At 40.7% G+C, this 24,605-nt stretch overlaps 1 protein-coding gene across 1 annotated transcript in view; it reads right to left on the bottom strand.

Moving 5' to 3' along the window:
• The window catches only part of TRDN (triadin), a 781,460-nt gene that overhangs the window by 16,548 nt on the left and 740,307 nt on the right, over positions 1 to 24,605 (bottom strand). The gene's annotated exons all lie outside the window — the stretch shown is intronic.

Below are 24,605 nucleotides of genomic sequence, written 5' to 3'. Positions count from 1 at the left end.
ATAATACAAAAAAAATTAGCTTTTGAAATGTTATTGAAAATGAATAGCACAACTTTAGTATTAGTCATTGCAAATAACATATTTGACACTGATATACTCTAATGCAGGGGTACCTAAAAGGTAGACCTAGTTGTTTTAAAACTACAACTTTCATGATGTTCTGTCATTCTGAAGGCATTTTACAGGCATGCAGGGCATCATGGGAGTTGTAGTTCTACAACATTTAAAGGATACTAACTTTTAAGCAGCCCTGCCCAATTATTTTTATTATTTTCATTATTAAGTGTCTTAATGTGAGGGATATACATAGTTGAAATAAAAATATTTTATGTATAATACATAATGTATATATTTTATGCTTTGTGTAAATGCTCAGAATTAAACGACGGAAAGAGGTTACAAGTAAAAGAAAAGTACAAATACTTATCCAGGTCAGGAGCAAGGCTGAATACAGCTAAATCAAACACAAACTAAAAAGCCAGAATGTTAATGGATTTGCCAATGCAATCATGTCTTAAAAAGGTCAGCACTTAATGTTAAAACTGGACAGAGCTACTATGCAAACTAATGTTTTTTTTTTTTGTTTTTGATGAGAACAAAAAGCAGTATGTGTCAAATATGTTATTTGAAATGATTATTGCTAAAGCTGTGCTATTCGTTTCCCATAACATTTAAAAAGCTGGTCTGTTTTGAATTTGCATTTTCCTTTAATATGAAGTAGTTTTTATTAAATCACCACTTAATTATACACGGTATAATACAGTCATTTTCTGAAATCACAAAATGTTCAAGGCAAAAAATGGTATTCATTTTGTGTTTAGAAAAATAAAGTACTGGTTTTATGGGGTTACTACAGTAGATGACAAATAAACCAAAACAGAATATAATGACCTGTTAATTTTTTTTCGATATAGCAATTTGATTGCATGTGCTTTTATCTTTACAAAGATAAAATTATTTATAGTCATCCTACAACAATATGTTCAGCTCTATCCATAGTTACTCCAAGTCACTCCTCCAAGTTACTATTGATTTTTTATTGGAATTAATTGCAAAATGTAAACATTTAGTACATTTATTTTGTTCAAATGCTGGGCAATTAAAGTCCAAAGGAGAATATTTGTTCAATTAAATGACAATTAGGCAAGAATCTTTCATCTCCAACTATTCCTTACAATGGTACATGCTGAAATTAGTAGGAATTCTAAAGAGTGTGATCTTCTTATTTTATTGGTTACATAGTTATATAGTTACATAGGCTGAAAAGAGACATGTGTCCATCAAGTTCACCCTTCCTCACATTTGTTTTTCGCTATTGATCCAAAAGAAGGTTAAAAAAAAAAAACAGTTTGAAGCACTTCCAACAAGTTCAACAAACTAGGGGGAAAATCCTTCTTGACCACAGAATGGCAGTCAGATCTCTGCTTGAATCAATACATTATTGCCCCACAAATTAAAAGTTATATCCCTGAATATTATGTTTATGTAAGCTATGATCCAGTAGAATCAAGCAGAGAATTACACATCTTTATTGTTCTTGCTGTAAAAAAACCCTTTCCTTGTCCTTAGACTAAATCTCCTTTCTTCCAGTCTAAATACATGACAATGTGTACTATATATAGTCCAATGTATGAATAAATTCCCAGACAATGGAATATATTGAATATATATTTGAATAACGAAAAATGAATAATAATCATATCACCTCGGAGGCGCTGTTTTTCTAAACTAAACAGATTTAAATTTGTAAACCATAACTAAAATGTTCCATTCCTTTTATTTATTATGAAGCCCTCCTCTGCACTGTTTTTAGTGCCACAATATCCTCCTTTAGAACAGGTGCCAAAAATTGCACAGCATATTCAAGGTGTGAAACAAATTTAATAGACTCTTTCTGGCCACAATAGTGATGGAAAAGTTGCTTCAAGGGGACTAACACCTGGACTGTGGCATGCCGGAGGGGGATCCATGGCAAAACTCCAATGGAAAATTACATAGTTGATGCAGAGTCTGGTTTTAATCGATAAAGGGCATAAATCACCTAACATTCCTAAATTGTTTGGAATAACGTGCTTTAAAACATCAGGTATGATGTTGTATCGATCAGGTAGTGTAAGGGTTACGCCCGCTTCACAGTGACAGACCAGACTCCCCATTTAACGCACCGCAAACAACCGCAAACAGTCCATTTGCAAAACCGCAAACTCCCCATTTGCACAAGGTTGGATACCAAGCTAGCTATGTCCCGTTCCTTGTCCTCACTGATGTCATTGAAGGTCTCTTCCTCCACCCAGTCACGTACAACACCAAGGGTCCCCGAAAGGTGACAACAAGACCCCTGGGACGCCTGCTGTGTTTGGTCTTCCACCTCCTCAAAGCCACCTTCCTCCTCTGACTCCTCTTCTTCAGACTCCTCTCTCTGCGTTGCCTCTCTCTGCGTTATTATAAGGTGTGTTAAGTAGTACTATTCCTATCAGTTTAATCCCTGTTGTGTTGTGTATATGGCATCAATTTTAGGAACCGGGAGATGGAAAAAGATGCTTGGTTGGTCCTCCTACTTCAAATTTGGGGCACTGCGCGTGTAATCTAATGTGCCACCAGATAGGAGTGGTGTGTTAAGTAGTACTATTCTTATCAGTTTAATCCCTGTTACGTGTATATGGCATCGATTTTAGGAACCGGGAGATGGAAAAAGATGCTTGGTTGGTCCTCCTACTTCAAATTTGGGGCACTGCGCATGTAATCTAATGTGCCACCAGATAGGAGTGGTGTGTTAAGTAGTACTATTCTTATCAGTTTAATCCCTGTTACGTGTATATGGCATCGATTTTAGAAACCGGGAGATGGAAAAAGATGCTTGGTTGGTCCTCCTACTTCAAATTTGGGGCACTGCGCGTGTAATCTAATGTGCCACCAGATAGGAGTGGTGTGTTAAGTAGTACTATTCCTATCAGTTTAATCCCTGTTACGTCCCCTATCAGGGGACGTGTACATAAGGCATCGATTTTAGGAAGCGGGAGATGGAAAAAGATGCTTGGTCGGTCCTCCTACTTCAAATTTGGGGCACTGCACGTGTAATCTAATGTGCCACCAGATAGGAGTGGTGTGTTAAGTAGTCCCCCTCATCAGGCCTTTTTTAGTCGAATGTATCGCCCACTGTCAGTCCCTTCGGGATCCATCCCTCATTCATCTTAATAAAGGCGAGGTAATCTAGACTTTTTTAACCTAGGCGACTTTTCTTCTCAGTGACAATACCTCCTGCTGCACTGAAGGTCCTTTCTGACAGGACACTTGAAGCGGGGCAGGCCAGAAGTTCTATCGCAAATTGGGATAGCTCAGGCCACAGGTCAAGCCTGCACACCCAGGAGTCAAGGGGTTCATCGCTCCTCAGAGTGTCGATATCTGCAGTTAAGGCGAGGTAGTCGTTCTCTGAGGGTGGACCCCAACGGGCTGTGGCGATGTGTAGGACTTAAAAAGCTCCGCATGTACTCCATCAACAACACATCTGTAAAGCATCCTGTCCTTGCCGTCGTGGTCGTGGGAGGAGGTGGATTACTTTCACCTCTTCCCCTGTTAGATTCCTGTTGTGCTGTGACATCACCCTTATACGCTGTGTAAAGCATACTTTTTAATTTATTTTGGAACTGCTGCATCCTTTCCGACTTGCGGTAATTCGGTAACATTTCAGGCACTTTCTGCTTATACCGGGGGTCTAGTAGCGTGGACACCCAGTACAGGTCGTTCTCCTTCAGCCTTTTTATACGAGGGTCCCTCAACAGGCACGACAGCATGAAAGACCCCATTTGCACAAGGTTGGATGCCGAGCTACTCATGTCCCGTTCCTCGCCCTCAGTGATCTCACTGAAGGTATGTTCTTTCCCCCAGCCACGTACAACACCACGGGTACCAGATAGGTTACAACGAGCACCCTGGGATGCCTGTTGTGGTTGGTCTTCCTCCTCCTCCTCAAAGCCACATTCCTCCTCTGACTCCTTTTCCTCACAATCCTCTTCCAGCTTTGCAAAAGGTCCAGCAAGCGATGCTGTTAAGGCTGTTTCTGGTGGTGATGGTGACCACAACTCTTCCTCTTCACGCTCATCTAGGCCTGATCCAGCACTCTTCGCAGGGCACGCTCCAGGAAGAAAACAAATTGTATGATGTCGCTGATGGTGCCTTCGGTGCGACTGACTAGGTTTGTCACCTCCTCAAAAGGACGCATGAGCCTACAGGCATTGCGAATGAGCATCCAGTAACGTGGCAAAAAAATTCCCAGCTCCGCAGAGACTGTCCTAGCACCCCGGTCATACAAATAGTCGTTAACGGCTTTTTCTTGTGCGAGCAGGCGGTTGAACATTAGGAGTGTCGAATTCCAACGTGTCGGGCTGTCGCAAATCAAGCGCCTCACTGGCATGTTGTTTCGCCGCTGGATATCTGAAAAGTGTGCCATGGCTGTGTAGGAACGCCTGAAATGGCCACACACCTTCCTGGCCTGCTTCAGGATGTCCTGTAAGCCTGGGTACTTATGCACAAAGCGTTGTACGATCAGCTTACACACATGTGCCATGCACAGCACATGTGTCAACTTGCCCAAATTCAATGCCGCCAACAAATTTCTTCCGTTGTCACAAACCACTTTGCCGATCTCCAGTTGGTGCGGAGTCAGCCACTGATCCACCTGTGCGTTCAGGGCGGACAGGAGTGCTGGTCCGGTGTGACTCTCTGCTTTCAGGCAAGTCAACCCCAAGACGGCGTGATACTGCCGTATCCGGGATGTGGACTAGTACCTGGGGAGCTGGGGGGTTGCCGTTGATGTGGAGCAAGATGCAGCAGCAGAAGATGACTCAGCCGAGGAGGTTATGGAAGAGGATGGAGTAGGAGGAGTAGAGGAGGTGGCAGCAGGCCTGCCTGCAAGTCGTGGCGGTGTCACCAACTCCTCTGCAGAGCCACGCATTCCATGCTTGGCAGCCATCAGCAGGTTTACCCAATGCGCAGTGTAGGTGATATACCTGCCCTGACCATGCTTTGCAGACCAGGTATCAGTGGTCAGATGGACCCTTGCCCCAACACTGTGTGCCAGACATGCCATTACTTCCTTTTGCACAATCGAGTACAGGTTGGGGATTGCCTTTTGTGCAAATAAATTTCGTCCGGGTACCTTCCACTGCGGTGTCCCAATAGCTACAAAACGCACACGTGTGAAGGAAACTGACTGCTATTATTTCACAGTCAAATTTCTAGTTTTTTTTTTTTAAATATACACTACTGTTACACCAGATATGAGTTGCACTGGTGTGACACTGTGCCCTGGCAGGCCCTGAAATACACACGCGTGAAGGAAACTGACTGCTATTATTTTACAGTCAAAAAAGTGTTTTGTTTTGTTTTAAATGTACACTACTGTTACACCAGATATGAGTTGCAGTGGTGTGACACTGTGCCCTGGCAGGCCCTGAAACGCACACGTGTGAAGGAAACTGACTGCTATTATATTACAGTCAAAAAAGTTTTGTTTTTTTTAAATGCAAGCTATTGTGACACCAGAGTGGTGGCACTGGGCAAGTGGGCGCAGTATACGCTGTGAGCCTGACACACACGCTGGCAGGCAGGCAACTGCAATTAGATTACACAGAAAAAAAAAAAAAAGCAGACTGATGTTCTAGCCCTAAAAAGGGCTTTTTGGTGTGCTGTCCTTACAGCAGAGATCAAATGAGTACTTCAGGACTGTAGTGGACACTGAATACACTAGCCTAGCTATCGATTTCCCTTTTAAATCAGTAGCAGCTACACTGTCCCTCCGCTCACTAAGAATGCAGCTTCCGAATTAATCTAAAAGGGATGCTGTTCAGGAGGTGGGAGGGTCTGGGTGGGAGGATCTGCTGCTGATTGGCTGGAATGTGTCTGCTGACTGTGAGGTACAGGGTAAAAGTTTACTCAATGATGACGAATAGGGGGCGGACCGAACATCGCATAAATTCGCCCGCCGTGGCGAACGCGAACAAGCTATGTTCGCCAGCAACTATTCGCCAGCGAACTATCCGGGACATCTCTAAATCTAAGTATATATATATATATATATATATATATATATATATATATATATACATTTACACATACACACACATACACATACACTGTCTAAGTGTATTTTAATATTAATATATATATATATTGTCTAAGTGTATTTAATATTAATATATATATATATATATATATATATATATATTAATATCAAAATACATGTAGAATGATATTGATTATAGATATATATATATATAATTATAATTATATATATATTTATATATAATGGAAACAACTAAATATGTAAATATGTTAAAAAATAAAAAATAAATAATTAAAATATATATATGTGTGTAATTTCGTTCTAACTGTATTTTGATATTAATATATATATATATATATATATATATATTGATATCAAAATACACATAGAACTAAATAATATATATATCTATATACATAAGCGTATACGTATATATCATCTCAGATATTACCACCTTAAATTTGCTTCCTAATTCCTTGACCTAATTCTTTAGGGCCTGTCTTCTTCCTCTAACTTTTTTTTTTTATTATTGGAGCATGACAGCCAAGTCAGTAACATGCCAGATGGTAGCAACCGGAGACTGGAAACTGTCTTTATTCAATCAGAGAGGTAGATTACCCTGTCTTTTATTTTAATAATAGAATCCACTACCACCACAACTTGCCTAACCATTCTGGATCCCATCCATACTAGAGGACCTGTTCCCCAGGCTATTGGAAGGAGCAGCTTCCTCCAGCACAGCCACTTCCACTACCAGCACAGCCATTTCTGAGCTGATACTCCCATCATCTTCACTCAAACGGCAAATCTGCTAAGTTGTACAAAATGTTTGCTGGCCATGCGCTTTCCCGTTTCTCACCTTCTGCAACTACATCTAACTGTCACCCAACTACATGTCTGTTGCCTGACTGACTCAACTTTTCCCACTCCACTAGCTGCCCCAACCAAACTCTGCTCAATGTGCAGTAAGCCCTTTTCAAGATTGTCAATTTGACACCTTGCTCTCCAGATCTCCAATCTGAGCTTCCAGAAAAGCAACTGTCTCTCACCTGCACAGAGGTATGTACCCTGAAGGGACTATTCCAGGCATACATAAATATAGCAGATTGTCCACTGTCAAATTTTGAATCTTGCTAAGGCTCAAACTTGCCCCAGTAAAATAACTGCAGGATTTAAAAGTGTGTTCTAACTTCTGTCGGTGTAAACTCTTACTAAAAGATAAACTACTTTAGGGTAGACTAGCAGAGAAGCTCTTAGTGGGCAAACTCAGTGAGTTATATAGGTGCACACAAAGACACACAGGTGAAAATTATGTAGCCACTCCCTAAATCAGGGGTGTCCAAAAGGTAGATCCCTAGATGTTTTACAACTACAGCGTCCATGATCCTTTGTCATTCTAAAGGCAGTCTAAAGGCATGCAAGCCATCATGGGAGTTGTATTTCCTAAACATCTGGGTATGTATCTTTTGGGCATCCCTGCCCTAAATTAACTCAAGCTGAAAGTGCACTCAAAGAAAGAAAATGCATTTCTAAACTCTGTAAACACACTTGCTTTCACAATATAATTCCAAACCAGAGTATTAGGTTATAATTTTCAGTAATCCTAATTATCACAAACCAAGTTAATACATCTGTGCAGCTTTCCTGCTGTCTTCGAAATTAAAGTGTAAACGTTCCGTTTAATCTTCAGTTCATTAGACGCAGAAATGTAACTTCCAACTATCTCTTCTATATGGAAACTAATGAGGTAGCTCAATACTTTTAATAACTGTGCTGCACTAATTTATTGCTAGTTGTTGTATCATCAACTAGAGAAATTAAATTACTTCCTATTTTTCCCCAATAAAAATTTCCCAATTTTTTTCAATTTACACTGCACTAATCTATGCCGCCTTTATCTTGATTTTGTTCATTATTGTATTCTTTTTTATCAAGGTATATACTGTGTATGCTTGGAACATGTGGTGATTAAAATAAATACATTAATACACCGCTCAAAAAGTCAATCACACTTCTGTGAACTCAAACTGTCCACTTAGGAAGCAACACTCAGTGACAACCAATTTCACATGCTGTTGTGCAAATGGGATAGACAACAGGTGGAAATTATAGGCAATTAGCAAGACACCCCCAATAAAGGAGTGGTTCTGCAGGCGGTGACCACAGACCTCTTCTCAGTTCCTATGCTTCCTGGCTGATGTTTTGGTCACTTTTGAATGCTGGCGGTGCTTTCACTCTAGTGGTAGCATGAGACGGAGTCTACAACCCACACAAGTGGCTCAGGTAGTGCAGCTCATCCAGGATGGCACATCAATGCGAGTTGTGGCAAGAAGGTTTGCTGTGTCTGTCAGCGTAGTGTCCAGAGCATGGAGGCGCTACCAGGAGACAGGCCAGTACATCAGGAGACGTGGAGGAGGCCATAGGAGGGCAACAACCCAGCAGCAGGACTGCTACCTCTGCCTTTGTGCAAGGAGGAACAGGAGGAGCACTGCCAGAGCCCTGCAAAATGACCTCCAGCAGGCCACAAATGTGCATGTGTCTGCTCAAATGGTCAGAAACAGACTCCATGAGGGTGGTATCAGGGACCGATGTTGTGCAGGACGTTTGACATTTGCCAGAGAACACCAAGATTGGCAAATTCGCCACTGGCGCCCTGTGCTCTTCACATATGAAAGCAGGTTTACACTGAGCACATGTGACAGACGTGACAGAGTCTGGAGACGCGTGGAGAACATTCTGCTGCCTGCAACATCCTCCAGCATGACCGGTTTGGCAGTGGGTCAGTAATGGTGTGGGGTGGCATTTCTTTGGGGGCCGCACAGCTCTCCATGTGCTCGCCAGAGGTAGCCTGACTGCCATTAGGTACCAAGATGAGATCCTCAGACCCCTTGTGAGACCATATGCTGGTACTGTTGGCCCTGGGTTCCTCCTAATGCAAGACAATGCTAGACCTCATGTGGCTGGAGTGTGTCAGCAGTTCCTGAAAGACGAAGGCATTAATGCTATGGACTGGCCTGCCTGTTCCCCAGACCTGGATCCAATTGAGCACATCTTGGACATCATGTCTCGCTCCATCCACCAACGTCACGTTGCACCACAGACTGTCCAAGAGTTGGCAGATGCTTTAGTCCAGGTCTGGGAGGAGATCTCTCAGGAGAACATTCGCCACCTCATCAGGAGCATGCACAGGCGTTATAGGGAGGTCATACAGACATGTGAAGGCCACACACACTACTGAGCCTCATTTTGACTTGTTTTAAGGACATTACATCAAAGTTGGATCAGCCTGTAGTGTTTTTTTCCACTTTAAGTTTGAGTGTGACTCCAAATCCAGACGTCCATGGGATAAAAAATGTGATTTCCATTTTTTAATTTTTGTGTGATTTTGTTGTCAGCACATTCAACTATGTAAAGAACAAAGTATTTTAGAAGAATATTAAATTTTTTCAGATCTAGGATGTGTTATTCTTGTGTACCCTTTATTTTTTTTGAGCAGTGTATATACATATATATAGATATATATTCATACATGCACATATAACTACATATATGTGCACCTGTTCATATATACTTTTATTTTACTTTTACTTTTCTCTTCCTTCGCTTTCTCTCATCTCTTCCCACTCCTTCCTCTTTCCTGCCCTTCATTTCCTCTATACTTTATATATTTATTTCACCTCTGGCCAAATAGACCACAATTTAGTATGAGTATATTCTTTACCAGTAAGACGGCATGATATTAATTCAAACTAAAAAGTGTTGTCTACTCTTTCCAAGACTTCTTTCAAAGTAGGGGAGCATACTTTTTTACATTGAGCCACAATACTATTTTTTGCAGCCACCAAAAGAATAAGAATCACAACTCTATGTTTCAAGTCAGCTAAAGAAGGGATTAAATGAAGTAAGTAGCATTCTGGCTGATAAGGAATTTTTTTTCTTTTTTAAAAATTGTATTTATTACTTTAGTTATATCAGAGATATTATTTGCGTATAAGCCTCTAGAAATAATAATATTTTTATGCCTAAGATACATGAATCATTCTTTAGGTTAATAAGTGGAATTGTTACTGCTGATCTGGAAAAGATTTAATTCCATTTTCATCACATATCAGACTTATTAAACGGTTTTAACCTAGAACACTCCCCAAAAATATGTTGTAAGGACCCTATTTCGCCTAAACATATCCAACATACCGGTGATATCTGAGCATGCATACGTGCCAATCTAAGAGGTACGAAGTACCATCTCATAAGTATTTTACAAAAAGCATCACAATGAGATAAGCTGTGGGGTGCTGTTTTCGTTATCTTAATAGTCTGTAACCATTGTGAAATAGGGAAGGTTTTACCCAACTCCTATTCCCATTTTATAGTATGATTTAGTTTAACCTCATTCCCCAATTCTGAAAATGCATTATAACATAAAGATAATAGTTTACTCTTTTTTGTTTTTCCCATACAGTGATGGCCAAAGGAAGTTATATCAGAGAAATCCAGAAATAATAATATTTTTAAGCCTAAAATACATGAATAATTGTTTAGGTAATAAGTGAAATTGTTCCTGCAGATCTGGAAAAGACTTAATTCATTTTTCATCACATATCAGACTTATTTTATCTGCTCCTTTCCTAACCCATGATTTCACTGAGAGATCTGCAGTTATAGAAGGTGATGTAAGCATTTGTAAAGGGGCTAATGACAAAAGATTAACCTTACCCATAAGAGTAGGAGCCAATTTTTTCCAACATTGAAACATATATCTAGAGCTAGAAAGTATTACAGTTTTACTAGAAACTGGTATCATAGTTGTCCACAAAAATTGATCTGCAGTGTGTGGTTTCATGCATGCATTTACCATATTGGTAGTTTAGAACTTAAAATAGCTCTTAATCCCTACGTAAGTATCGATGCTGTAAAATACGTGTGTATACGTGGTATACCTAACCCTCACAAAGCATAGGATTTCCTTGCTGAATAATGAGCTATCCGTGGAGGTCTCTTTTTTCCAAATGTAGGTATTTATAATGAACTGAAATTTTCTTACTATACTACTAGGTAGTGCTATGGGTATTGTGCGAAAAAGAAATAACACATGTGGTATAACATCATTTATCATCATCTATATTGAATTCACGCGGCCTAATAATGATACCTCTCTATCTCTCCATTTCTCTATTTGCTGTTCTAATTTATACTTAAGTTTCTTATGGTTTTCCTGAATTAATAGGCTGTTGGTTTTAGCCAGGTTAATACCCAATATTTTTTATGGCAGTCAAATGTATATATCTCCTTTAAAAGTTCTACTTCCTGATTTGGTAATCCTAATTTGGTATAACTTTTTTTTTTTATCATTATTTTTATAATATGAGACTCGACCATATCTTTCAAGGAGTGTAATCAAAGAAGGGAAAACCCTCACTGGCTGAGTTAGAAATAATAACACATCATACGCAAATAAGGCTAATTTTTGTTCTCCTGCAAGTGTAGTCAAGCCACAAATATCTAAATTTTGCTTAATGTGCTCCACTAAAGGTTCTAAACTTAAAATAAAAATTATTGGTGAAAGAAGGCATCCTTGGCGAGTACCGTTTTTTTTATATTAAATGGATTAGATAAAAAGCCCATATGAAATACCTTTGCAGAAGGGTTTGAGTAAAGTGCTAAAATGCTTTTCATAAACTCTACAGGGAACCCCATCTTGCTCAAAGTCATATCCGTCCAATGTAAGCGATCAAATGCTTTTTCAGCGTCTAACGCCATAATTATACCTTGCTGTTTACTCCTGTGTGACAATTTAATGAGATCTATAAAATATCTGGTGTTATCACCTACTTGCCTATTTGGCACAGACCTAGCCTATTCTGTTGAAACAAGGTCATCTAATAAAGGTTTAATACGCGTAGGAAATAATTTGGCATATAGTTTAATATCAGCATTTAAAAGCGCTATAGGCCTTAGGTTTGCGCCCTCAATGGGTAATTTCACTGGTTTCGGCAACGTCACTACATATGGTTCAGGCATTTCTTTTGGTATATTGCCTAAATTTTTTACATAATTAAAAAGTACAGTAAGGTAAGGTAATAATAATTATAAAACCCATCTGAACCTGGTGCTTTCTTTTTTGGAAGAGATAATATTGCCTTGCACACTTCATCTTCTGTGAAGATATTTTTTAAAGACCATTTTGCTCCAAATGTTTTTCCGACAAAGGAACTTCACCCAGAAAAATAATTAATTTCCACAGGCGTGGGCTATGTTTCTGCATCCCCTGTTAAGTTATACAGTTTACTATAATACAAAGCTAACTCCTCTACAATGTCCTTTGAATTGTAAAGTTTCACATTCTGGGCAGAAATAATATATGGGATTTTAGTTAGCTTTTAATTTCCGCCTGAGTATCTTCTCTGCTTTGTTACCATAGCTGTAATGTGTTTGTTTTAAGGACCACATTTGTTTCTCAGTTTCTTGTAAAGAAAAAAATCTGTAATTGTTTTTTAATATTTCCTATCCCTTTAGATAATTTTTTTGAGGGATTCAATTTGTTTTGAGATTCTAAAATAGAAAATTCTTCAAACAGTTGTGACCGAGCCGTATCTACTCTCCTTTTATTCAAGGAACCAATTTGAATCAAAATACCTCTTATTACAGCTTTATGAGCTGTCCACTGCGTCGTTACTGAGATTGGGCCTATTAGATTTTCCTGAAAGTATAGTTCTACCATTTTCTTGACTCTACGTTGATTTATTGAATCATCTAGTGGTGCCTCATTTTGGCACCATTTACCTCTCCCACGAGCTGGATAAAGTGATTTACAATTAATAATTATCGGTGCATGATCTGACCAGGTTCTACTGCCTATATTGACATTAATTATGTTTTTAATTGTATTTTTGTCCAGCACGCACATATCAATACATGAATATGTAAGGTGAAAAGGAGAAAAAAACGAGAACTCCCTTGCTGTTGGATATAAACTGCACCAATTGTCATATAATTCATGCATATAAAATAATTTAGCTAATCTCTTAGCTAATGAAGTTGAAATATGACTTGGATTCTTTTTTAGTTCTTATTTATTTAATGTCTAATTCTGGGTCCAATGTGCAATTGAAATCTCCGCAGATAAAAACATAACCTTTTATCAATAATGCATTTTTTTAAAATTATTTTTTGAGAAATACTCCTTGAGATTGATTAAGGGCATAAAAAGACGCTATGATAATTTTTCATCCATTCGTGGAACCTACTAATATCAAAAGTCTACCCATATCATCCTTATATCTTTTCTCTAGCCGAAATAACCAATCTGCATGAAAGACTATAGAAACACCTTTTGTTTTTTGTTGTGAACAGCTTGAGGATATTTCTTAGAATTAAACTTGGTTGCATCTATTGCGCTAAAATGTGTTTCTTTAAAACAAATGATTGCTGCATTAGATTTGTACATTTCATGCATTGTTAGTCTTCATTTGTGCGGGCTATTTAAACCATGACCATTTAATGAAAATATTTTAAATGATTCATACATAGCAGAAACACATTGAGATTCCTATTATTACTCCCCCCTCCCCCCCCCCCCGCTCCCTCTTCCTTCCTATTATTTTCCCTTTCTTACCCCCTTTTCTTGATATAAGGGCTCTGTATATTTCCTGCAATACTGTAGAGGTGCAAAAAACAAAACAAAACAAAAAAAAAACATAAAAACCCTGAACTTAAAAAAAAAATAGGTATTTACAACAACTCTCATTAATGAGAGTAAACATAGGTAATAGGTATTATTGAGTTATCTAGTTAAAATAGATTTTAAAAAATAAAAAATTGTGTTTTACTTACCTTTCAATGTCTCCTCATTGTCCGATAAAGCAGACTGCAACACATTTTTTCTCAATTAACACAAAAAACTCTACAGCATAAAATAATGAGCACAAGAAAAAGAGGCAAGTCAACCCAAAAGAAGATATTCTGTTCAACCCTCTCATGCACATGTTTTATAATGATCAGATGCTGTATGCGTTTGTCAGTGTTATATGCTTGTGTGATAATAATAATAATAATAATATAATAATAATAATGTACCCATGCTATAGCTGCCTTAGTCTGTACTCTGATGCATGTTCATTTGTTAAACACTTTTCAACTCACACATCATTATTTGTCCCCACTATAACATATTTCATTCACCATCCATGGACAGGGAGGCCCCACAAACAACTACTATCTTCCTTTGCAGATTGTAAAGGAGGAGACTATATTTAAATGAAGTAAAACTACCACAACAAGAGGACATTGTCCTGAATTAGAGTGGCAAAGGTTTAAAAATCATTTCAGGACGTATTACTTTACATATAGGGTAGTGGATGCATGGAATAACCTTCCAGCTGAAGTGGTAAAGGTTAACACAGTGAGGAAGTTTAAGCATGCGTGGGATTGGCATACGGCTATTCTAGACTTAAGATAAGGCCAGGGACTAATGAAAGTATTTAGAAAATTGGGCAGACTAGATGGGCCAAACAGTTCTTATCTGCTGTCACAATTTTTCTTTTTCTCTTTTAAAAAAAATGTATTTCCTTTTTATTCTATATCATAAATGAGTACAGGGATATTCATTACAATGTAGTGATAACATTGTACAGGAAAAAATATAAATTGCATCATTGTCAACGATCTGACTTAGTAGTTACATCAATGTTGTGTAGGAATAGTAATACATTATAATTTGTTAGTTTCCACTATGCAATGTAATTTCAAAAGTGCGATATACTAGCATGATGCCCAGAATCTTCCAGTGTGCATTGGTACCATCACTTTATCATGTTACCTTGTGTAAATACAACGGCAAGGCCTGAGTATTAACCCATACGAAGGCCTTATCCATGTCGGGCCATTTTTTCGCTTTTTGGTCGTCGAAAGGACCCTTCAGTGGGTGTGGCCAGCTGCACTTAGACTTGTGCATATTATAAGTGTGACGAAATAACGTGCTATCTCACATATTATCTGTAAATATACGGATTGTGTCAGTCCCAGTAACTCTAGTAGGATCTCGATATCGTCTCTGCTTGTTTGTGTGTCGTTTCAAGAGTCCTAACTTCTTCCACTAGAGTTGGTAATTTAGTTTCCCGAATCTTTTAATATTTAGAGGTGAGTGCTATAACATGGTCCCTAATTATAGGTTTCCCTATCCTTTGGTAGTTTTTTTCTTCTGCCCCTAATTACACATTTGTGTGCTTCCCATGTGGTCTGTGGAGAAGTGTCTGGCCCTATGTTATCCTTAATGTAGTGTTGGATCGAGGTGTGTATTGTCCTGATCGTTAAGCAATAGATCAACTTCCACTGAAAGGATTTCAATGTCAGAGAAGGGATCTGAGTGGCAATAGACAGAGGTGCATGGTCTGGCCAGGTTATTGAGTACTATGAGCATGAGCTGACCAAGTGTAAAAATCTGTGTGGGAGAAAGAACATGTCAAGTCTTGAGTACGTATGTACAGTGGCGTACATACCGGGGTGTACAGTACATATGTACAGTGGCGTACATACCGCCATGTGACCCGGTATGTATGCCAGTGTGGCCAGCCTCTTCTCCTGGGGGCCCCCCAAGGCTGGCCCTGCTGTCACCGGACGGCCGGTCCTGCGGGCGCGCGAGGGAGCACTCTCTCTGGCTGAGTGCCCCCTCTTCAGCTCCCTCGCGCACCGCACTGATACCAGAGCCGGAAGATGACGTCATCTTCCGGCCCCGGCATCAGTACGCAGCGCGCAAGGGAGCTGAACAGGAAGCACTCAGCCAGAGAGAGTGCTCCCTTGCGCGCCCGCCAGACTGCCCCCCCGCCCGGTGACCGGCCGCCCAGGAGCCCAGCAGCACCACTGGACCCCAGGGAATCCCCTCAGCTCTCCAAAAGGTAAGGAGGCTGGGGGGATTAAATTAAAAAAAAAATATGTGTGTGTGTGTTAGTGTTACTGTGTTAGTGTTGGTGTGTGTGTGTGTGTGTGTTAGTTTGTGTGTGTGTGTGTTAGTGTGTGTGTGTTAGTGTTAGTGTGTGTGTGTGTTAGTGTGTGTGTGTGTGTTAGTGTGTGTTAGTGTGTGTTAGTGTTAGTGTGTGTGTTAGTGTTAGTGTGTGTGTTAGTGTTTGTGTGTGTTAGTGTGTGTGTCTGTGTCAGTGTGTGTGTGTTAGTGTGTGTGTGTGTGTTAGAGTGAGTGTCTGCTAGTGAGTGTCAGTTAGTGTGTCTGTTATTAAGTGTGTGTCTGCTAGTGTCTGTTACTGAGTGAGTTTGTGTGTGTCTGTTAGTGAGTGTGTGTTTGTCAGTGAGAGTGTATGTTTTGTAAGTGAGTGTGTATGTATGTCTGTCGCTGAGTGTGTCTCTGTCAGTAAATGTGTGTGTCTGTTAGCTAGTGTGTATGCGTCCGTTCATGACAGTGTGTGTGTGTGTCTTCAACAGTGTGTGTGTGTGTGTGTCTTCAGCACTTACCTTTCTCCAGCGACGGACTCCCTTGGCGCTGGAGATCCCTCCGCCTCTCAGTTCCGAATGCGCATTCAAACCGCCCATAGGAAAGTATTACTCAATGCTTTCCTATGGACGTTCAGTGTCTTCTCACTGTGATTTTCACAGTGAGAATCGTGGAAGCTCCTCTAGCGGCTGTCAATGAGACAGCCACTAGAGGCTGAATTAACCCTCAGTGAAACATAGCAGTTTCTCTGAAACTGCTATATTTTCAGCTGCAGGGTTAAACCTGGAGGGACCTGGCACCCAGACCACTTCATTGAGCTGATGTGATCTGGGTGTCTGTAGTGGTCCTTTAAGTGGGTGCATCTGCATGCACTGGCGTACATACCGGGGTCGCAGCCCTGCAACCCCGGCGACCAGGTGCCCGCCGCCATGTGTTGCGGCCTCGGCACGCGCAGAGTAAGCGCGGGGGGGGGGCCCATGGATCAATTTTCGCACCGGGGCCCCATGGGTCATGTGTACGCCACTGCGTATGTATGACATGCAAATTGTAGGAATAATCTCTCATATTTGAATGCATGATTCGCCAACAGTCCCACAGTTGCGATTGGTCCAAGAGATGTGAGAATTGTTTAACCCCTTAAGGACTGAGCCAAATGTACACATTGTGAACAAAACAAAACGTAAACAAAACCTGGCATATGCGCTACATGTCACCGTAATTCACCTCTTTCATATTAAATGCACCCACAGACTGGACATACCCCATTTGCAATACCTTAGGTTGTCTACTATTGCAAATGGAATGCCATCATAGGGGTAATTTTCATTCTTGGGCTACCATAGGGTCTCAAAGGCAACGTAACCAATCTGGTGAATTTTAATGTGAAAAAAATGAAACACAAGCCTTATATTTGACGCTGTAACTTTTGAAAACACCATAAAACCTGTACATAAGGGGCACTGTTGTACTCGGGAGACTTCGCTGAACACAAATATTTGTGTTTCAAAACAGTAAAAAGTATCACAGTAATAATATCGTCTGTGTAAGTGCTGTTTCTGAGTGAAAAATGCAAAAAAGTCACTTTTACTGGCGATATCATCATTGTAATAAATTTTACTGTTTTGAAACACTAATATTTGTGTTCAGTGAAGTCTCCCGAGTAAAACAGTACCCCCCATGTACAGGTTTTATGGTGTCTTGGAAAGTTATAGGGTTAAATATAGTGCTAGCAAATTAAATTCCCTATACTTTCGGCATGGGTTGTCAGGCAGATCCTGCTAATTGTAATTAATTAAAATACCTAATTATATAAAAATATTACATAAATATATATGTAGAATTAATATATGTATATATATATATATATATATATATATATATATATATATATATATATATATATATACGTATGTGTATATATATTATATATACACAATATAAGAGAATATATATATTGATAGTAAAAAACACCTAGACAGTGTATGTGTGTGTATGTATATGTGTATATATATATATATATATATATATATATATATACTTAGATCATATCATAATATATATATGATCTAAGTATATATGTTTTTTTTTACACTGATTTTAACTTTATTTTATTTCATTTCCAGCTAGCAGGGGGACTAACTGTCATTACAGGCAGTCCCGCTGCTGGCAATGCAGCAGCCAGCTAACCGGCCATGTGATTGTGAGGTCCTCAGAAGGACCCCACAAACCTTTGCCTCTGAGAAATGGCCAAAATAGCCAATTGGGTATCTGCGATTATGAAAGTTTGGAGCCGCATCTTTTTTAAAGTGGGTTTGTTGAACAAAGGCTATGTCAGCCTTTAATTTATAAAATTCCGTTAAAGCTAGGGATCGTTTTTCTGAAGAGTTTAAGCCTAAACATTGAGGGTTATGACTCAGAGGGTGGCCATCTTTTAGGATAGGTTCCCCTCCCCCGGCAGGTGAACAACAGAAGAACAATCAAAATATAACTATATACAAGCAAAAGAAAGAAAAATAGAGCTGAAGTGTTATGAAATGTGTCCCTGACACTAAAGGGCATAGGGAGATCCCTCGGTGGTGTAACGATACCTTACCTTTCCTCCTCGGACCCGCGCAGCAAGGCATCCTCTTCCGGTGAGCGGCACAGCCCTTCTGACGCCGGCCGCTCACACCGCTCGTCTTTTTATGATACGGCACATGCGCGCCATAGCCGGCAAGTAAATGCCGACGTGATTCGTACGCGGCCACACCCCCGGACCTTTTGGGGGCATGGTTTTAAAGCAATATACCCCACACTATAAAAGGGAGCCCCTGACAGTGGAAAGACGCCCTAGTGTGGTCCTTGTTGGTTCCTCTAGTGCTGTTAAGCTACTTTATTGATTGTTTCCTGGTTATTGACTATTGACTTTCCTTATTGACTACTCTACTCTCTGGTTCGCCGTACTTTGGCTAGGTTATCGTTTATCCATCTTCCGTACTCCCTTGATCTCTGGCTATCCCTTTTGACTACTCTAAACGTTAGTCCGGCCATTCTAAGGTCCGGTATACGTTCTGTTCTGGGTTACACTCTGTGAGAAGGGGTCACTATCGTGACAGGTGGCTGTCTCAGATCCCACTTGTGTAGTGGACTGAGAGCCTCACTGTCACCGCAGGATAGGTTCAATACCTATAAGAAGGTAGGAGAATTGAGTACGTGAGGGTTCATGTACAGGGTGGGATTGGTGTTAGAGAAAAGAAATGGGATGTATCTAAACGGTCACAGGAATCATCGTCTATTCCTGGTGGGAATCCTTTTACAACTCTTTCAGGAAGTTTTTAGGCACAAAGTTTGTTGTTTTATATATTTTTTTTTCCTTATATTCATATATAACTATGAGTAACTAAGCAGGGACACTGGTCATAACTATGAAGTTATGGTATGATAGTTTTTGTTGACTGCGGAAAGTGGAGTCAGTGGGATCTTGTGGTGTAAATGTATGATATGGGGAATCTCCATATCCTGTATCTCTCCTTATGCCTATTTGATGTGAGGAGTGTGGATGTGAGTAGAGTGGGATAGTGAGAGAAACTACTTCTGCGGTAGTGTGTTGGCCTAGCTCCACTTAACTTTTGCACACCCAGGCAATGTAAAAACACATACATAATATATATATATCTTACGAGTCACCAGTGTGCCAACAGCTAGGTCTCAGTCTCTCTGGCGTGAGTTATGAAACGTCCACAGCTACTAGGATTAAATCATGCCAGTATAGTGTAGTAACCATGGTTGTTTACCCATCAGCTAGGTCCATCAAGTGTTGGTCATAGGAGATGAAATAGTTATCGATTGGTCAATGCGCTTGGCCTAGCTGTCATATTCGGGTTATCCTCTGCGGCATCTGTTCGCCTCTGCTTTGCTTCCTGTTGCTACCTCTGGCGTTGTGGGAGTTGAGGACATTCAGGAATCAGAACCGGACCATACCACTCACTGATCGGAGACATTGGTAAGTTCAATTCCTGTTGAAAGCCGGCACGTCTTGGATGGTGTGTATAGTATGCTGAGCATTTTTGTAGGTGGCACTTAAAGCAAAAAAGGAAGCCCCCTGCTAGCATATGTTTCAGGCCCTGAGCTGGTCTGTGATTGGTCTCAGTGCTCTTCTTGCTTGTAGTGTAAGCAAGGATAAGTCTGGGTATATAGTGATAGGGACATTGTGAAACAATAAAGGCTGAGACGAGTTACATAGCGCTGCTAATATGCCTTCCTTGCAGCAGAAGTAATGGAGCCTGCAAATTAAGTCCCTTGCTCTGTCAGGCGATTCTCCTCTGCAGCGCAGGGCGCGATGAGCCGGGTCCAATAGTATTGGGGATTTGGGCGATTTGTTTAAAATAAGGATAAAAAGTTCTTTCAGCATTAGTGGTATATCTTCAAGGTTGGTTTCAGGGAGGCTCCTTATCCTGAGGATGTTTTGCCTCACTTTATTATCTAGGTCAAGAGTCAGCAAACTATGCCACGTGTGCCATACATGGCACTCGAGGTGCCTTTACATTTGTCAGGATCGGGACAGGGATCCAACACGCAAAGTACAAACAGGTACAGGGTACGTATACCGGACCTTAGAATGGCCGGACTAACGTACGGAGAGTATAGAGAATGGTCAGAGACAAGCCGAGGTCGAGGGAACGAGAGGACAGGTAAGCGAGGAACAAGCCGGGTCAAGGATAACAGAGGTAAACAGAGTAAGACAAACAAGCCGGGTCGGAACCAAAAGGATAACTGAAAAACACCAGAGCACTGTGTGACTAGACAGGCTAGAACCACGACAGGGCAATGAGCAACAGGGCGAAGTATGTTTAAATACCCTGGCTAGAGGGGATAGACACGCCTCCGACGAGTCCTGATTAGTCTCCAATGGATTGAGTGACAGGTCGTTCCGGATTGGCGTCATGACGTCGGTCTCCGGGCGCCATGCTACATAAGGAAGTGACTCCCTCGCGGCCGGCGTTTATGTAACCGGGTCGACCGCGAGGAACAGGAGAAACCTGGCGTCCGGACGGATAAACGTTTAAGTCTCTACCTCTCTCGGAGGCAGAGACTTCAGGTACCCTGACAACATTGCACTATAGGCTGTTAAGGCTAAACAGGCTCTGGTCTATCTGGATCTCAGATCACTTCCTCCATGCACTTGTGAACGTGAATTCACACTGGAGTAGAGCAGTCTGCAGCATCTATTGCAGCTCCTGCCTTTGACCTGTACCTGGCAAGCCTGGTCCCCACTGGACCCCAGTGAAGCCACCCACACATCTAGATATACACTGAGCTGCAGAAGATGCCTCCCCATCATACAAATAATACAAATAGCCCACACACAAATACACATCCAGTCGCCACAAACACAACACCACTGACAAACTACATACACAACCCCACATGCAGCTATCACATGCAATACCATAAGCAGCCCCACACATACACACACCAAACACAATGTCACATATCATTCACACACAATTCCACAAGCAGTCTCCATACACAGCCCACGTTCATAGGTGTAATACACAATACCACAAACTACTAATGAACATATAAAATATGCCCACATATAAAACATCCCACATATGCACAAATACGCTAACAAATACAATAGCGCAAGCAGAATACAACAACATACACACTTCAATTTAAAAGAAAAATTGGATTGGCATGCCACAGGACTGCAAGATTTTGTTTTGGCACAGTACTGCTAAAAGGTTGCCTACTCCTGATCTAGGTCATCCATTGACACTTGGATAGCTGACAGATGGGTGTTATGTGCAGCCACTTTGTCTTTTAGGAAGTGCAATTATGTGTAAATCACGTCCCTGTCATCTTCCTGGATGCCCACTCTACCTCCCATGTGGCGAATGTTGGCCCCTATGCCATCCAAATTAGTTTGGAAAGTTACCTCCAGTTTTCCTTGCATAAACTGCTTGCAAGGTCTTGTATGGAGGGCATATTGCTCAGTATGTTTCTCACCTCCATCTCTAAGTGGTGGCTGGATGAAGTGGTGGCCGGATGCCTCAGAAGCCCCAGGGCTAGATGGCAGTGTGTCAGATCGCGGTAAGTCCCCGCCATATTTGGGCCTAGCTGGCTGGCATTGAGTTCTGCGTTGTTGCAGAAATACTTTGTTGGGGTCTTGCTGGAGGCTTGCTGCGTTGATGTGGACCTTTTAAGGTGTCCCATGTTCGCTGATTTCACCCGATTACAACAGATTCTGCACACAGGATAGCAGAGCTAAGCTAGGATGCGACCATTGAGCTCAGCTGTTGGCTCTGACCCCTGCTGTCACATTCTATGTTACTATGTTTCTATGTTTCTTTGTTCTCTCAGTTTTTGTCTGACTCCAACCCTCTAGATATTTAGAGGACCCAGACACTCCACATTAGACTCTACATTTTTTGTCATCTCCACCATTGCAATTTCCTGAAAAATCACAGAATGCATAACAGAGCATAACAGAGCTGCCTTGTAACCCTCCATAAGCAGAACCCCAGAGCTTCATTGCTTATTCAACTGACCACTGTCAAGGCTAAATGTAAATCTCTGACCACCATTTATATAAATAAAGCGGTCATGAGCACAATAAACTGAGATAGAAAATTAGGTTGACATGCTAGAATTTGGTGAGATATTACTTCCATATATTAATGCAGTATTTAATGGCCTTCTCAGATAGGGGAAACAGAGGATATATGAACATTTTGCTTACTTGTTGATACATGCCAAATGGTTTAGACAAGATGTAACAGGACATAGCATAAGGGGGCAGAATTCAAAGTAACATCATATGCCAATGATGTCCTTTTGACTATAACCAACCCAAAATTCTGGTTCACTGTCCTATTCCAACTAACACAGCAATACCTTGATATTTCAGGTTACAAACTAAATATAAGAAAATCTGAACCTCTATCAGTGGAGAATAAATAATCAATTGATTACAAAGATCATTCCTCTTTCAAATGTATCCCTTGCACATTATTTATCTGGTATTAAGATATCCCTTGATGACTGATCTGTTACATCTCATGACCCCTTTTTTTCTAATAGTTGCTTGAGATTACTGGCACTCAATACAATCTGGGGATAATCTGTATACTAGCAAGCTCATTGCTCAAAGCATGTCTGCTTACTTTAGGCAGCTTGCTTTGATCCCGAGTCCTATCTGACAGAACATGTAAGGTAGATTTGGACGATCTCTCCACCAATATTCTTCCTGAAGTCAGAGGATGCAGCACAGACTCCCATTACCCCCCTGCCAGTGAGAGTTATCCTGGCACTTGCTCCTCGACTTCCTTACCACTGAAACAACTGAGACCATATCAGCACCAAAGTGACACACTGTCTGGTGCCACATCCTTTTTAAGATGGCGGACACCACATGTGCGATCCTGATCCTGAAGCATGCCGAATCCAAGTTTTGCTCAGCTGTACAAGTGGTTTTCTGATTTATGGCTGCAGCTATGACACAAACAGCAACTGCCAGTGCTAAAAGGGTGAGACCATAGCCTACCTCGAAGTCTACCTTATCGTATCCCAGGACCTACTACGTGCTCTGCCCAACTGCAGGCTTCTGAAATTAAATGCCTTATGAAGGCTAAGTCACTTGGACTCTAAAACAAATCTCAGGGTTGGCCAACATCCATTAATGCATATCTAGGTTGGGAACCTTAAAGTGACTACCCCTTGTGCACACCTTACACTCTTAGAGGGTATACAGGCAATGTCATTCAGTGTCCAGATGCTTTTGGACCATGTTTTTTGTGCCAGGAGCAAAGGGATTTATAAGCAATGCATACAGGCTCTTGCAGAGGCCCAGTGCTGGAGAAATGCACTGTTTTGGAAAATGGAGACCGTGTCTCTATACGGTAAATTCTCGCTAGTTTGGGAATGGGCTGATCTCAGATTGTATAGGGCTATAGGCATTGTGCTGTTTAACCCCTTAAGGGCACAGGACATGTGTGACATGTCATGATTCCCTTTTATTCCAGAAGTTTGGTCCTTAAGGGGTTCATCTAACATGTTTGTTTCTACCGTTATGCACTACGTGTGGTGTTTTTTTATATAATCCTATATCTTAGGTCCAAATACCTATGTACAATTTTTCTTTTTCTTGAGATTTGCAGTCTTCATTTCAGTGGTATACAACAATTTTTTTTGTTATACCTTAACAAATGTATAGCTATTTCACTAGACTTTGTTCAGTTTTTTTTTTAAATTCTTATTATATGCCTGTTACCTGGACAGTTATACCGTGTCCTTTCTTGTCATGCTATATTTGTAGCTGTGACTGCACAACCAAAATAATTATTTAAAACATAATGAGTGTGGATGAAAGCCCCTTTCCACCTAAAGTAAATGGATAGTTAATACATTGCTAAACTAAAATACACACACCAGTCAAGCCATTTCCCACAGAAATCTCACTTTAACAGTGCTCTCACTACTGCAAGGGATTATATGGCTTGACTCGTGTGTGTGTGTGTGTGTATACATATCCCCTGACCTTTCCTCACTCTATAACGTTAATTATACCAAGGGTAGGCAACCTTCGGCACTCCAGATGTTTTAACAAAGATTTGCTATGCT

The sequence above is a fragment of the Pelobates fuscus genome, chromosome 2 (assembly GCF_036172605.1).
Source record: "Pelobates fuscus isolate aPelFus1 chromosome 2, aPelFus1.pri, whole genome shotgun sequence".
NCBI classification, from domain to species: Eukaryota; Metazoa; Chordata; class Amphibia; order Anura; family Pelobatidae; genus Pelobates; species Pelobates fuscus.
This window is presented reverse-complemented; position numbering and strand designations above follow the sequence as displayed.